Raw genomic sequence first — 14,475 nt, forward strand, 5'->3', positions numbered from 1 at the left:
AGAGAAGGTTTCATCCGGGAGAGCACGTCCTAGCTCGAAACTACAACACTGGACCGAAATGGGTTCCTGCTATGGTGATCGCGCAGACAGGCCCTGTGTCTTACATGGTTGAGACTGCTGAGGATGTCATCTGGAAAAGACACACAGATCAACTGTTGCTAGGAGCAGAGACAGCCACAGAGGCTCCAACGGCTGTTTGGCCTGAACTGTTTCCGGATGATACCGCAAACCAGCATCCTTTGCCACAGTGCTCTTCTCCAACACAGGAAGTCAAAGAGACTGTTCCACCTGTGCAAACTCCTGACTTTCAACTGACGCAGGCACCTTCTCTATCTAGGCCTGTGTCAATGCCTACTGCTGTGGAAGCCAGCGATGACCGCCGGTATCCTGACAGAGAGCAGCGGCCTCCAAGACGCTTGGATTTGTAGGCTTAGCGACTTACCCACAAGACTGGGGCAGAATAAACCCCAGGGTAAAGTCAGGGGTTGAGGCAGTCTACCTCTACCCTAGGTTAGTTGAGTGCATTGAAAGTAACTTACCTGTTGAGGAATAATGTGGACCTTCCATTTAAGAGGGGAGGAATATGTTATGTATTGTGTGTTCTCCTCCCACCTGTGGTGGCGCTGTCACAGCAGATAAATGGTTGGGTGTTCTCTTGGTTAAGTTTAGCTCTCTTTGTTCGGAGCTCTCCAGAACTCCCCTTTCCCTTCCAATAAAGCACTTCATGTTTGAACTTCTGAGTTCTAATTGTGTCGAGGTAAAAAAGTACCGACACAACAACACTGAACACAGGGCCCGCACTGAACAAAGGGCCCACACTGAACACGGTGCCCCCACTGAACACGGTGCCCCCACTGAACATGGGGCCCGCACTGAACACGGTGCCCCCACTGAACACGGTGCCCCCACTGAACACAGGCCTGCACTGAACACAGGCCTGCACTGAACACAGGCCCGCACTGAACACAGGGCCCAAACTGAACACAGGGCCCTCACTGAATACAGGGCCCGCTCTGAACACGGGCCCGCACTGAACACAGGGCCCGCACTGAACACAGGGCCCGCTCTGAACACAGGGCCCGCTCTGAAAGTGTAGAGAGAGGAGGTGAATGGGAGTTGGGGAAGGTGAGAGAAGATAATGAGGGGGATGTGTAGAGAGAGGGTGAAGGGTAAGAAAGAGAGAGACAGGCAAAGAGGGGGAAGTACAGGGGAATTGAGCAGAAGGAGAGGGATTGGGAAGGGCAAGAGAGCCTGTTCTCGTGTTGGTCTCGGAGCAGTTTCATACTTAAAAGTAAACATGCTGTAAATTAACAAATTTGCACAGGCCCCAATGAGATTTGAACTCACGACTCCTGGTTTACAAGACCAGTGCTCTAACCCCTGAGCTATGGAGCCACGTGCATTGGATTGTTTCTCATTCCGGTTAGTGCTGTGCATTTGAAGAATGAGGCAGGACGCAGTTTGTAGTGTATGTACCCGTCTACCCTTAAGGAAATTATTGTATGTAACCATTCACCTTTAAGGGAACTACTTTAAGTGTGGCACTACTTGTTTGGCTTCTGTATACTGTAATACCGATAGTGACCACACCAGTATATAAGTGTTGTGACAGGATAACTGGGGCAGATTCGCCCGGACCTTCGAATAGTAAAGACCTGTTTGTTGTTATTTCTGAAGTCTGTGTATTTATTAACTACACAACCCACAGACTTTACAGTGGCGACGAGTCCGATCGTACCCTGCGGCAAGATTACCAAAGCAAGAAGAGCGTCGAAGAGAGGCAACCGCCCTCGTCGTGCTGTTGGAAGAAAACACGAGGCTGCAGCAGGAGAAAGGTGGAAGACTTTAGCAACAAAAGCTTCCGTCTGCAACAGGCACTGACTACCCTTCTACCTCGGTACGGTGTGAGCCGATCAGCAGGGAACAAGGCGGCCGAAGAGACTGTGAGTAGGGGAAGGTGTAGAGAATATCCGGAGGATAAGGGCAGAGCACTCGACCTCGGTCGAGGGGGAGCTGAGCCGGTCAAAAGTCGGGTCCAACGGCGTCGGGTGACAGCCAGACCGCGATCGGCGGGAAAAATCCGGGCAGCGACCGCAGCCACGAAGCGCTGAGCCTGGGAGTAGGCGCGGGAAGAGAAACCCAGCCGCAGCCGGGGAGGGAAACACCGGTCTGCGAGAGGGCTGGGGAGGCGAATGGGAACCGTGCGGGTGAGAGCCGGGTGTGGAGAGAGAGACTGCGAGGAGCCAGTCCAGCGGCTGAGCTGTTCTCCACCAACGGGGTACTCAGAGCCGGCAAAACCGAACGTGCGGGAGTGGGAGAGAGACACAGCCGAAAACGGGGTGAGAGACTGCGCGAGAGCCAGTCCAGCGGCTGAACTGTCCTCCGTTAACGGGGTGTACCCAGCACCGGTAGAGCCGTGCGGGCGGGAGGAGAAGACAGAGCCCAGTAGGGGGAGCTGTGCGAGAGCCAGCCCAGCGGCTGAACCTGTCTGCTGCGGGGGAAGCGTACCCCTTCCACCAGGAAGAAACGCGGGAAGCCGCCATTAGGCGGAGGAGCCGACAGAAGCGGGAAACCGCCATTGAAGTGGGCGGGGAGAGAAAGGAAGAGCGGGAAACCGCCAAATTCGCAGGAAAAGCCGCCATCTTAGAAAAAAAAAATACATAAGAATTTAAAGAAATATTTGTGTTGTAGCCAAAGAAAGGAAGATGCCTAAGCGTGGGGGAAGCAACGATTTTAACTCCGAAATAGAAGACTGGCCCACGTACGTGGAACATATTGAGATACATTGTAAGGCTAACAAAATAGCTAAGGAGGAAAAAGCTGTAACCTTACTTAACATGATGGGTGCGAAAACATTCGGGTTGTTGAAACATCTTCTCTCTCCAGCTAAACCGGCGGATCAGACTTTCGAGGATATAGTAGCGGTGCTGAAGGATCACTTGAACCCCACACCGTTGAAGCTGGCTGAACGATTCAGATTCTATGCGAGAACGCAGAAGAAAAATGAAAGCAACGCGGAATACTTGGTCGAACTGCGGAGGCTCGCGAAACACTGCCAGTTCGGAGGGAATCTGACAGAGGCACTGCGAGACAAGTTCGTATGTGGATTGTCCAAAGAAGGGACGCAAAAGCGACTACTGGAAGAGAACAACCTCACACTTGACAGGGCTGTCCTTATAGCCGCATCATACGAAGCCGCAGCAAAAGGAACGGCGGTAATGCAGCGGAAGGCGGTGGCACTAGGGGTGGACCACATCACCTCGAGGACTACGAAATGCTATCGTTGTGGGAAGACAACACACGACCAGAAGCGTTGCTGGGGTAAAAACCAAGAATGCCGGAAATGTGGCAAGATCGGGCACATAGCTAAAGTGTGCCGGTCAGGAACGACGTACAACAATAACGAGTCCTCACAAAAATGGTACAGAAAGGTACAAGAGGCGACTAGGAAGAGTCTGAAGGAACAGAAGTCGGACTCACACTCCAAATGCAAAGGACTGGACAGTCTGAGAATCCACAACGTGAGCAATGAAGCTGACCGACAAACTATCTGGATAACGCTACAGATTGCAAAGGTCCAAGTAAAAATGGAAGTGGACACCGGATCGGCGTTGACGCTCATGAATAAGCATGACTATAAGAAATTTTTCAAGCATATTCCACTACGGGATACGGAACTAGTACTACAGACATACACGGGGCACAAAGTATTCCCCATCGGAATGATAGAAGTCAAGGTGAGATACAAGGATAAAGATCATCACCGGTTGGACCTGTATGTATTGCCTGAGGGAGGACCACCATTCCTGGGACAGGAGTGGATCCGAAAAATAAAATTGGACTGGCAGTCCCTAAACACCATGACGGTGGATTCCGAAAAAGAGGATGTCAAACCTGAACGGTTGTCCAGAATATTGGACGAAGCTAAGGAGGTATTCCAGCAAGGACTGGGAACGCTGCGAGGTATTAAAGCAAAGGTTAAGATTGCAGAAAATGCAAGCCCAAAGTTTTTTATGGCCAGATCAGTTCCTTACGGAATACGACCAGCTGTGGAGGCAGAACTGGAAGAACTTGAACGATCAGGGGTTCTGTCAAAAGTGGACTGGAGTGAGTGGGCCACGCCCATTGTTCCCGTCATGAAGTCCTCACCGAGTAATAAGCCTGGGGGACCGGGGAAGGTCCATATCTGCGGAGATTTCAAGATTACTGTGAATCCGGTGCTTCACACGGTACAATACCCGCTTCCGCGGATTGAAGATATCTTTGCTTCGTTGGCTGGAGGGAAACATTTCACAAAAATAGATCTGGCTCAAGCATATCTACAGATGGAGGTCGAGGAAGAGTCACGCCAGTACCTCACCATCAACACTCACAGAGGCTTGTATCGCTACAATAGACTGGCCTTTGGGGTAGCTTCGGCGCCAGCAATTTGGCAGAGGGCCATGGAACAGGTGTTACTAGGAATTCCAAGCACGCAGTGCTACTTAGATGACATTTTAATCACGGGAAAAGATGAGGAAGAACACCTCACGAATTTGAAACTGGTACTCACCAGGTTGAAGGAGTATGGCCTTCGGGTTAATCACAAGAAGTGTGAGTTCTTCCAAAAACGGATCTCATACTGCGGTCATGTCATTGACCGAGAGGGACTGCATAAGTCACCCGAAAAGATAGAAGCGGTTGTGAAGGCCCCCGCCCCAGGAAACGTATTACAGTTAAGATCATTCTTGGGGTTGATTAATTACTATCACAAGTTTCTGCCAAATTTATCCACGGTACTGCATCCGCTGAATGACCTGTTGCGGAAAGAAACACCATGGAAGTGGAGTGAGGAATGCAAAAAGGCTTTTCGCAGAAGCAAGGAGTTGATTACCTCTGAAGAAGTGTTGGCTCATTTCAACCCAGCATTACCCCTTTGTCTAGCTTGCGATGCTTCCCCGTACGGAATTGGGGCAGTACTCTTGCATAGGCTACCAAATGGCTCGGAAAGGCCAGTGGCTTTCGCGTCCCAATCATTGACACCCGCGGAGCGAAATTACGCCCAAATAGATAGGGAGGCCCTCAGTCTTGTGTGGGGCGTGAAGAAATTCAACCATTACCTACAATGTAAAAAGTTCACATTGCTGACAGACCACCAGCCGTTGGTGTCCATATTCAACCCAAATAAGGCCGTTTCCACCATGACAGCACAAAGGTTACAAAGGTGGTCCGTGTTACAGAAACGTGGCTGCAGGGTGGGCAAGGCTGGGAACTTAACATCCAGGGATAAACAATATTTAGGAAGGATCGGCAAAAAGGTAGGGGAGGTGGGGTAGCATTGCTGGTAAAGGAGGGGATTAATGCAATGGAAAGGAAGGATATTAACTCGGATGAAACGGAATCTGTATGGGTAGAAATGAGAAATAGCAAGGGGCGGAAAACGTTAGTGGGTGTGATATATAGGCCTCCAAATAGTAATATGGAGGTGAGGGAAGGCATAAAAAGGGAAATTAGAGAAGCGTGCGATAAGAGCACAGCTGTCATCATGGGTGACTTTAATTTACATATTGATTGGACTACCCAAATTAGTAAAAATTCTGAGGAGGAGGAATTCCTGGAATGTTTTCGGGACGGTTATCTGGACCAATATGTCAAGGAGCCGACTCGAGATCAGGCCATTTTAGACTGGGTATTGTGCAATGAGAAGGGACTTATCAGCAATCTTCTTGTACGAGGCCCCTTGGGTCAGAGCGATCATAATATGATCGAGCTCTCAGTCGAGATGGAGAGTGAGGAAATTGAATCAGAGGCTAAGGTCCAGAACTTAAATAAAGGGAATTACGAGGGTATGAGACGGGAATTGGGTAAGATTGATTGGGTGGTGTTTCTGGGGGGATTGACAGTGGATAGACAATGGCAAGCATTCAAAGATAGAATGGAAGAATTCCAGAACATGTTTATACCGGTTTGGCATAAAAATAAACCTAAAAAGGTGACTCAACCGTGGATAACGAGGGAAATTAGGGACAGCATAAAATCAAAAAAAAGGGCATATCAACTGGCAAAAAAAAGCAGCAGACCGGAAGATTGGGGGCAGTACAGGATACAGCAAAAGAGGACAAAGGGATTAATCAGGAAGGGGAAAATAGAATACGAAAGTAAACTTGCAGCAAACATAAAGACAGACTGCAAAAGCTTTTATCGGTATATCAGGAGGAAAAGACTGGTAAAATCCCAAGTCGGTCCCTTGCAGTCCGATTCGGGAGAATATATAATGGAGAATAAGGAAATGGCAGACCAATTAAACTCATACTTTGGTTCTGTATTCACAAAGGAGGACACAAATAACCTCCCAGGAATATCGGCAAACATAGGGACTAATGAGAGGGAGGAGCTGACAGAAATTAGTATCTCTAGGGATATGGTGTTGGGTAAGTTGAGGGGACTGAAGGCCGACAAATCTCCGGGGCCTGATAAACTACATCCTAGGGTACTTAAGGAGGTGGCCCTGGAGATAGCAGATGCTCTAAGGATCATCTTCCAGAACTCCATTGACTCGGGAACAGTACCCGTGGATTGGAGGGTAGCTAATGTTACCCCAATATTTAAAAAGGGGGGTAGAGAGAAAGCAGGGAATTATAGACCAGTAAGCCTTACATCGGTTGTGGGCAAAATGCTAGAGTCCATTATTAAGGATAAAATAGCGGAGCACTTGACAAATGGGGAAAGGATCGGACAGAGTCAACATGGATTTACAAAGGGTAAATCATGTTTGACTAATCTGCTGGAATTTTTTGAGGAAGTAACTGGTAAAATAGATGGGGGAGAGCCAGTGGATGTGGTGTACCTTGACTTCCAGAAAGCCTTCGATAAGGTTCCACACAAAAGATTATCATGCAAAATTAAGGCTCATGGGATTGGGGGCAAAGTATTAACGTGGATAGAGAACTGGCTGGCGGATAGAAAACAGAGAGTTGGAATAAACGGCTCGTTTTCGGAGTGGCAGGCAGTGACCAGCGGGGTGCCGCAAGGATCTGTCCTGGGACCCCAGCAGTTCACAATATATATAAATGATCTGGATCAGGGAATTGGATGCAATATTTCCAAATTCGCTGACGACACTAAACTAGGAGGAGGGGTGGGCTCTGATGAGGATGTCAGGAGGCTACAGTGCGATTTGGACAGGTTGGGGGAATGGGCGGATACGTGGCAGATGCACTATAATGTGGATAAATGCGAGGTTATCCACTTTGGGGGTAAAAACAGGAGGGTAGATTATTATCTAAATGGCAATAGATTGGGAGATATGGAAGTGCAGAGGGACCTGGGTGTTCTTGTGCACCAGTCACTGAAGGAGAGCATGCAGGTGCAACAGGCGATTAAGAAGGCAAATGGTATGTTGGCCTTCATATCAAGGGGGTTCGAGTATAGGAATAGGGATACCTTACTACAGCTGTACAAGGTGCTGGTGAGACCGCATCTGGAGTATTGTGTACAGTTTTGGTCGCCCCATCTGCGGAAGGATGTTCTTGCCATGGAAAGAGTGCAACGGCGATTCACCAGGCTGATACCTGGAATGGCGGGAATGACCTACGAAGAGAGATTAAATAGTTTGGGCTTGTACTCACTGGAGTTTAGAAGATTGAGAGGGGATCTCATCGAAACATATAAAATTATGGCAGGCCTGGACAGGCTGAATTCAGAGAGAATGTTTCCAATGGCCGGGGAGCACACAACCAGGGGCCACAGTCTAAAAATAGCGGGCAAATCATTTAAAACAGAGATGAGGAAGAATTTCTTCACTCAAAGAGTGGTGAGCCTGTGGAATTCCCTGCCACAGAGGGCTGTGAAGGCTAATTCAATAAATATTTTCAAGAGAGAATTGGATATATTTCTGAAGGCTAAGGGGATTAAGGGTTACGGAGAAAAGGCGGGGACGGGGTACTGAACTGGTAAGATCAGCTATGATCTCAGACGAAGATCAGCCATGATCTCATTGAATGGCGGAGCAGGCTCGAAGGGCCGAATGGCCTACTCCTGTTCCTATCTCTATGTTTCTATGTTTCTATGTTACTTGGGGCACACCAATACAAAATTGAGTACAAAAGGTCTAAACAGCATGGAAATGCTGATGGGTTGTCACGCTTGCCATTGCCGATGGTAGAAGAAGCGAGTATAGTGGACCCAGTAGAGTTGTTCCACTCATCCATAGTGGAGTGTCTACCGATAACAAACTCAATGATTGAGAATGAGACAAGGAATGACCCGACTCTTTCACGAGTCTATGATGTAACGGTGGAGGGATGGCCAGCACAGAGCGAATCAACACTGCAAGCATTTGCACAGAGGAAAGAACAACTGTCAGTGTGTCGAGGAACTCTGATGTGTGGATCTAGAATGGTGATTCCACCCAAACTCCAAAAGAAGGTGCTAAAGGAGCTGCACGAAGGACATCTGGGGGGAGTAAAGATGAAAAATCTAGCAAGAGCGTTTGTGTGGTGGCCAGGCATTGATAGAGACATAGAGGAGATCACGAAGAACTGCCTAGGATGTCAGAGGGTTCAGAATGCGCCACCACAGGCTCCTCTGCACCCATGGGAGTGGCCCTCATCTCCCTGGCAAAGAGTACACATCGACTTTGCTGGTCCATTTATGGACTCGATGTTCCTAATAGCGGTAGATGCCCACTCCAAGTGGCCAGAAGTAATTAAGATGACCACCACCACGACGGAAAAAACCATCACGGTGTTAAGGACTATGTTTGCTCGGAATGGCCTGCCAGAACAGATCTGTTCTGACAATGGACCGCAATTTGTATCTGAGGAATTTAAGAAATTCTTAAAGAGCAATGGGGTTAAACATTACACATCAGCCCCATACCATCCCGCCTCCAATGGATTGGCTGAAAGGTTTGTCCAGACCTTCAAGAAGGCCGTAAAGGCCATGAGTAATGAAGACATAAGTTTACAGCATAAGGTGGATAGTTTTTTGTTGGCATACCGAAATGCAACCCATGCGGTCACAAATCAAACTCCCATGAAGATGTTTTGTAATAGACGCCTACGATGTCGGCTGGATTTACTCAAACCAAACGTCAGGAGGGACGTAGAGAACCGGCAATTCCAGGGCATGAACAAAAGGGCCACTAGATCCTTCCAGACCGGTCAACGAGTTTTGGCCCGGGACTATCGTACTGAGAAATGGCAGCCTGGAACGATTGGAAAAAGGCTAGGCCCGTTGATGTACACTGTGGACATTGGAGACAATATAATAAGGCGCCATGTTGACCAGATCATAGGGTCCGCCACAAATGGGCCCCCGACTTCACCACCTTACCCGGATAAGGTTGAGACTGAGTTACCCAGAACACCTACGTCCGATCTGGTAGTTCTGGAGTCAGAGGAACCTGACACTGTGCTTCGAGCCGATTCAACTTTACCAGAAACACCTACTAGCCCGCTTGGAATGACGACACCACTGCGGCGTTACCCGGACAGAATCCGGAAACCTCCCGAAAGACTGAATCTATGAACTGTCTTAAATAAATCTGTATATATATATGTGATAATGTATGTCCACTATGGACTCAGTATGTTGAAAGCTAAAAAGGGAGGATTGTAGTGTATGTACCCGTCTACCCCTAAGGAAATTATTGTATGTAACCGTTCACCTTTAAGGAAACTACTTTAAGTGTGGCACTACTTGTTTGGCTTCTGTATACTGTAATACCGATAGTGACCACACCAGTATATAAGTGTTGTGACAGGATAACTGGGGCAGATTCGCCCGGACCTTCGAATAGTAAAGACCTGTTTGTTGTTATTTCTGAAGTCTGTGTATTTATTAACTGCACAACCCACAGACTTTACACAGTTCACCACTCAGATTGTATCTCATCCCCCGATACCTGCCTCAGGCTCTTCAATAGTCACCTCTCAACAACAATAGAGCAACTTTCACGTACTAAAACATCCCAAGGCAACTCAGTTACACCCTATCTCTCTCTCAGTCTCTCTGCCTCCTTCATTCTATATTTCTCCCTCTTTGTGTCTCTACCACTCTCTATCTTTCTGTCACTCCCTTTCTACCTCTTTCTCTTTTTCTCTGTGTCTCTCTCACTTTCTCTCTCCCTCTCTGTTACTGTTACTCTCTCTCTCTCCCCTTCGCCCTTCCTCAGTCTCATTGCTTTTCCTCCATCTGCCCTTCTCTCATCTATTCTCTCGCTCTCTCCCCTTCTCAGTCTGTCTCTTCCCCCCTTCCACCTCTCTCCTTCCCCTTTCTCTATCTCCTTCCCTCTTTCCCCTTCCCTTCATTCTTCTCTTCCCTCCCCCTCTCCCCTTCTAACTCTGTCACTCCCTCTTCCCTCTATCTCTGTTTCCCCTCTCTCATTTCCCCCTCCTCCATCTGCCTCTCTCTCCCCATCCCCTCACTCTATCTCGCCTTCCCGCTCTCGGCACTCCCCCTCTCCAACTCCCCCTTCCTCCATCCGCCTCTCTCTCCCCTTCCCCTCGTTCTCCCTCCCTCTTCTTCCTCTTCTCACCCTCTCTCCTTTTTTCACGCTGTCCCTCCGCTTCCCACCTCTCTCCTTCCAGCTCTCCACTTCCCCTCTCTCTATCTCCTTCCCTTTTCTCTCTCCCCTACACACTCTCTCCCCATCCTCCTCTCCCTTTCCTCCTTCTACTCTCCCCAAGAGGAAAGGACAGAGTGAGAGGGGGAAAGAGAGAAGAAAGGGGAGAGAGTAGGAGGAAGGGAAGTGGTGAGAGGGAGGGGAAAGTGTCGATAGTGGAGGTGAAGGGGAGGTGGGGAAGGTGAGAGAGAGGCGGAGGGAGAGAGAGGGTTCTTTGCAGCTGAGAGCGAGAGTCCCGAAGGCTGTGTTGCCTACCCGGTGCCAGGGTTAAGGACATCTCTTCTGGGCTAGAGAGAAACTTGGAGTCGGAGGGGGAGGATCCAGTTGTCGTGGTCCATGTTGGTACCAATGACATAGATAGGACAAGGAAAGAGATTCTGCTGAGGGAGTATGAGCAGCTAGGGGCCAAATTAAAAAACAGAACCACAAGGGTAATAATCTCTGGATTACTACCTGAGCCACGAGCAAATTTTGCTAGGGTAAATAAAATCAGAGAGTCAAATGCGTGGCTCAAAGACTGGTGTGGGAGAAATGGGTTTTGCTTCTTGGGACACTGGCACCAGTACTGGGACGGGAGAGAGCTGTTCCGTTGGGACAGACTTCACTTGGCCAGTGCTGGGACTAGAATTCTGGCGAATTGAATAACTAGGGCTGTAGAGAGGGCTTTAAACTAATTAGTCGGGGGGAGGTTTCAAGAGAGCAAAAAATAAAAATGTCAGCGGAGACGGCAATAGAGCAAGGTAGCAGTGGGGGAATTAATAACCAGAGTGTGTCAGGAAGGGACAGAATGTATAAAGCTAAAGGTAAAGTAGTAAAGGGGGTAAAAGCAGGAATAAATTGACACAAAACATATTTAAAAGTTCTTTATCTGAATGCATGCAGCATTCGTAACAAAATAGATGAGTTGATGGTAGAAATAACTACACATGGGTATGATCTGGTGGCCATTACAGAAACATGGCTGCAAGGTGACCACGACTGGGAACGAAACATCCAGGGGTATTTGACAATTAGGAAGGACAGACAGGAATGAAAGGGAGGTGGGGTGGCTATGTTAATAAAGGATGGAATCACTGCAATAGTGAGAAATGATATTGGGTCAAAGGATCAGGATAGTGAAACAGTTTGGGTGGAGATAAGGAATAATAAGGGGAAAAAGTCACCAGTGGGCGTAGTCTATCGGCCTCCTAACAGTTGCAACTCTATTGGTCGGAGTATTAATCAAGAAGTAGTTGGGGCTTGTAATAAGGGAACAGCTATAATCATGGGGGATTTTAACTTTCATATTGACTGGACAAATCAAATTGGGCAGGGCAGCCTTGAGGAAGAGTTTATAGAGTGCATTAGGGATGGGTTCCTTGAGCAGTATGTTACTGAACCAACCAGGGATCAGGCAATCTTAGATCTGGTGCTGTGTAATGAGACAGGATTAATAAAAAATGTCCTAGGAACGGATCCCCTTGGAATGAGTGATCATAACATGGTTGAATTCCAAATTCAGTTGGAGGGTGAGAGAGTTGGATCTCAAACCAGCATATTAAGCTTAAATAAAGGAGACTATGAAGGTATGAGAGCAGAGTTGACTAAAGTGGACTGGAAAAATAGATTAAGGTGTAAGACGGTACATGAGCAGTGGTGTACATTCAAGGAGATATTTCACAACTTTCAAGAAAAATATATTCCACTGAGGAAAAAGGGGCGTAAAAGAAAAGACAGCCATCCGTGGCTAAGTGAAGTAATAAAGGATAGTATCCGACTGAAAACAAGGACATATAAAGTAGCCAAATCTAGTGGGAGGATAGAAGATTGGGAAGCATTTAAAAGCCAGCAAAGAATAACTAAAAGATTAATTAAGAAAGGGAAGATAGATTATGAAAGTAAACTAGCAATAAACATAAAAACAGATAGCAAGAGTTTCTACAGCTATATAAAAAGAAAAAGGGTGGCTAAAGTGAATGTTGGTCCCTTAGAGGATGAGACCGGGAAATTAGTGGTGGGGAACATGGAGATGGCAAAAACGCTGAACAAATATTTTGTATCAGTCTTTACAGTAAAGGATACTAAAAATATCCCAACACTGGACAAACAGAGGGCTATAGGGGGGGAGGAGCTAAACATGATTAAAATCACTAAGGAGATGGTACTCAGTAAGATAATGGGACTAAAGGCGGATAAATCCCCTGGACCTGATGGCTTACATCCTAGGGTCTTGAGAGAAGTAGCGGTAGGGATTGCGGATGCATTGGTGGTAATTTTCCAAAACTCCCTGGATTCAGGAAAGGTCCCAGCAGATTGGAAAACTGCTAATGTAACGCCCTTATTTAAAATGGGAGGTAGACAAAAGGCTGGAAACTATAGACCAGTTAGCCTAACATCTGTGCTTGGTAAAATGTTGGAGTCCATTATTAAGGAAGCAGTAACAGGACATTTGGATAAGCATAATTTAATCGGACAGAGTCAGCATGGTTTTATGAAGGGGAAGTCATGTTTGACAAATTTGCTCGAATTCTTTGAGGACGTAACAAATAGGGTGGATAAAGGGGAACCAGTGGAAGTAGTGTATTTGGACTTCCAAAAGGTATTTGACAAGGTGCCACACAAAAGATTATTGCACAAGATTTAAAAAATCACGGGATTGGGGGTAATATACTGGCATGGGTGGAAGATTGGCTATCTAACAGAAAACAGAGAGTTGGGATAAATGGTTCATTCTCGGGTTGGCAATCAGTAACTAGTGGTGTTCCGCAGGGGTCAGTGCTGGGACCCCAACTCTTTACAATCTATATTAACGATTTGGAGGAGGGGACCAAGTGCAACATATCCAAGTTTGCAGATGATACAAAGATGGGAGGGAAAGCAGTGAGTGAGGAGGACATAAAAAACCTGCAAAAGGACATAGACAGGCTAAGTCAGTGGGCAGAAATTTGGCAGATGGAATCTAATGTTGGAAAGTGTGAGGTTATGCATTTTGGCAGAAAAAATCAAAGAGCAAGTTCTTATCTAAATGGAGAGAAACTGCAAAGTGCTACAGTAGAAAGGGATCTGGGGGTCCTGGTGCATGAAACACAGAAGGTTAGTATGCAGGTACAGCAGGTGATCAGGAAGGCCAATGGAATCTTGGCTTTTATTGCACGGGGAATGGAGTATAAAAGCAGGGAAGTCTTGCTTCAGTTATAAAGGGTACCGGTGAGGCCACACCTGGAATACTGCGTACAGATTTGGTTTCCATATTTAAGGAAAGGTATACTTGCTCTCGAGGCAGTTCCGAGAAGGTTCACTTGGTTGATTCCAGAGATGAGGGGCTTGACTTATGAGGAAAGGTTGAGTAGGTTGGGCCTCTACTCATTAGAATTCAGAAGAATGAGAGACGATCTTATCGAAACATATAAGATTGTGAGGGGGCTTGATCGGGTGGATGCGGTGAGGATGTTTCCACTGATGGGTGAGACTAGAACTAGGGGGCATCATCTTAGAATAAGGGGCTGCCCTTTTAAAACTGAGATGAGGAGAAACTTCTTCACTCAGAGGGTAGTAAATCTATGGAATTTGCTACCTCAGAGAGCTGTGGAAGCTGTGACATTAAATAAATTTAAAATGGAGATAAACAGTTCCCTAACTGATAAGGGAATGAGGGGTTACGGGGAGCGGGCAGGGAAGTGGACGTGAGTCTAGTTTCAGATCAGCCATGATCCTATTGAACGGCGGAGAAGGCCCAAGGGGCCGTATGACCTACTCCTGCTTCTTATGTTCTTATTAGGGTTAAATAGCAAGGGGTATGTGGAAGGAAGAGAGAGACAGGCAAAGAGGGGGAGTACAGGGGAATTGAACGGAAGAAGAGGGAGAGGTGGAGATTGGGAAGGAAGAGAGTG

General features: G+C 47.3%; 1 non-coding gene across 1 annotated transcript; it reads right to left on the reverse strand.

Annotated features, from left to right (window-relative positions):
• Positions 1-1,322: 1,322 nt before the first annotated feature.
• trnat-ugu (transfer RNA threonine (anticodon UGU)) lies at positions 1,323-1,395 on the reverse strand. The gene has a single exon. It is a non-coding gene; the product is annotated as a tRNA-Thr (tRNA).
• Between the last annotated feature and the right edge of the window lie 13,080 nt (positions 1,396-14,475).

The sequence above is a fragment of the Somniosus microcephalus genome, unplaced genomic scaffold (assembly GCF_052327205.1).
Source record: "Somniosus microcephalus isolate GS21.2 unplaced genomic scaffold, FLI_Smic_1.0 unresolved_chr2, whole genome shotgun sequence".
NCBI lineage: Eukaryota > Metazoa > Chordata > Chondrichthyes > Squaliformes > Somniosidae > Somniosus > Somniosus microcephalus.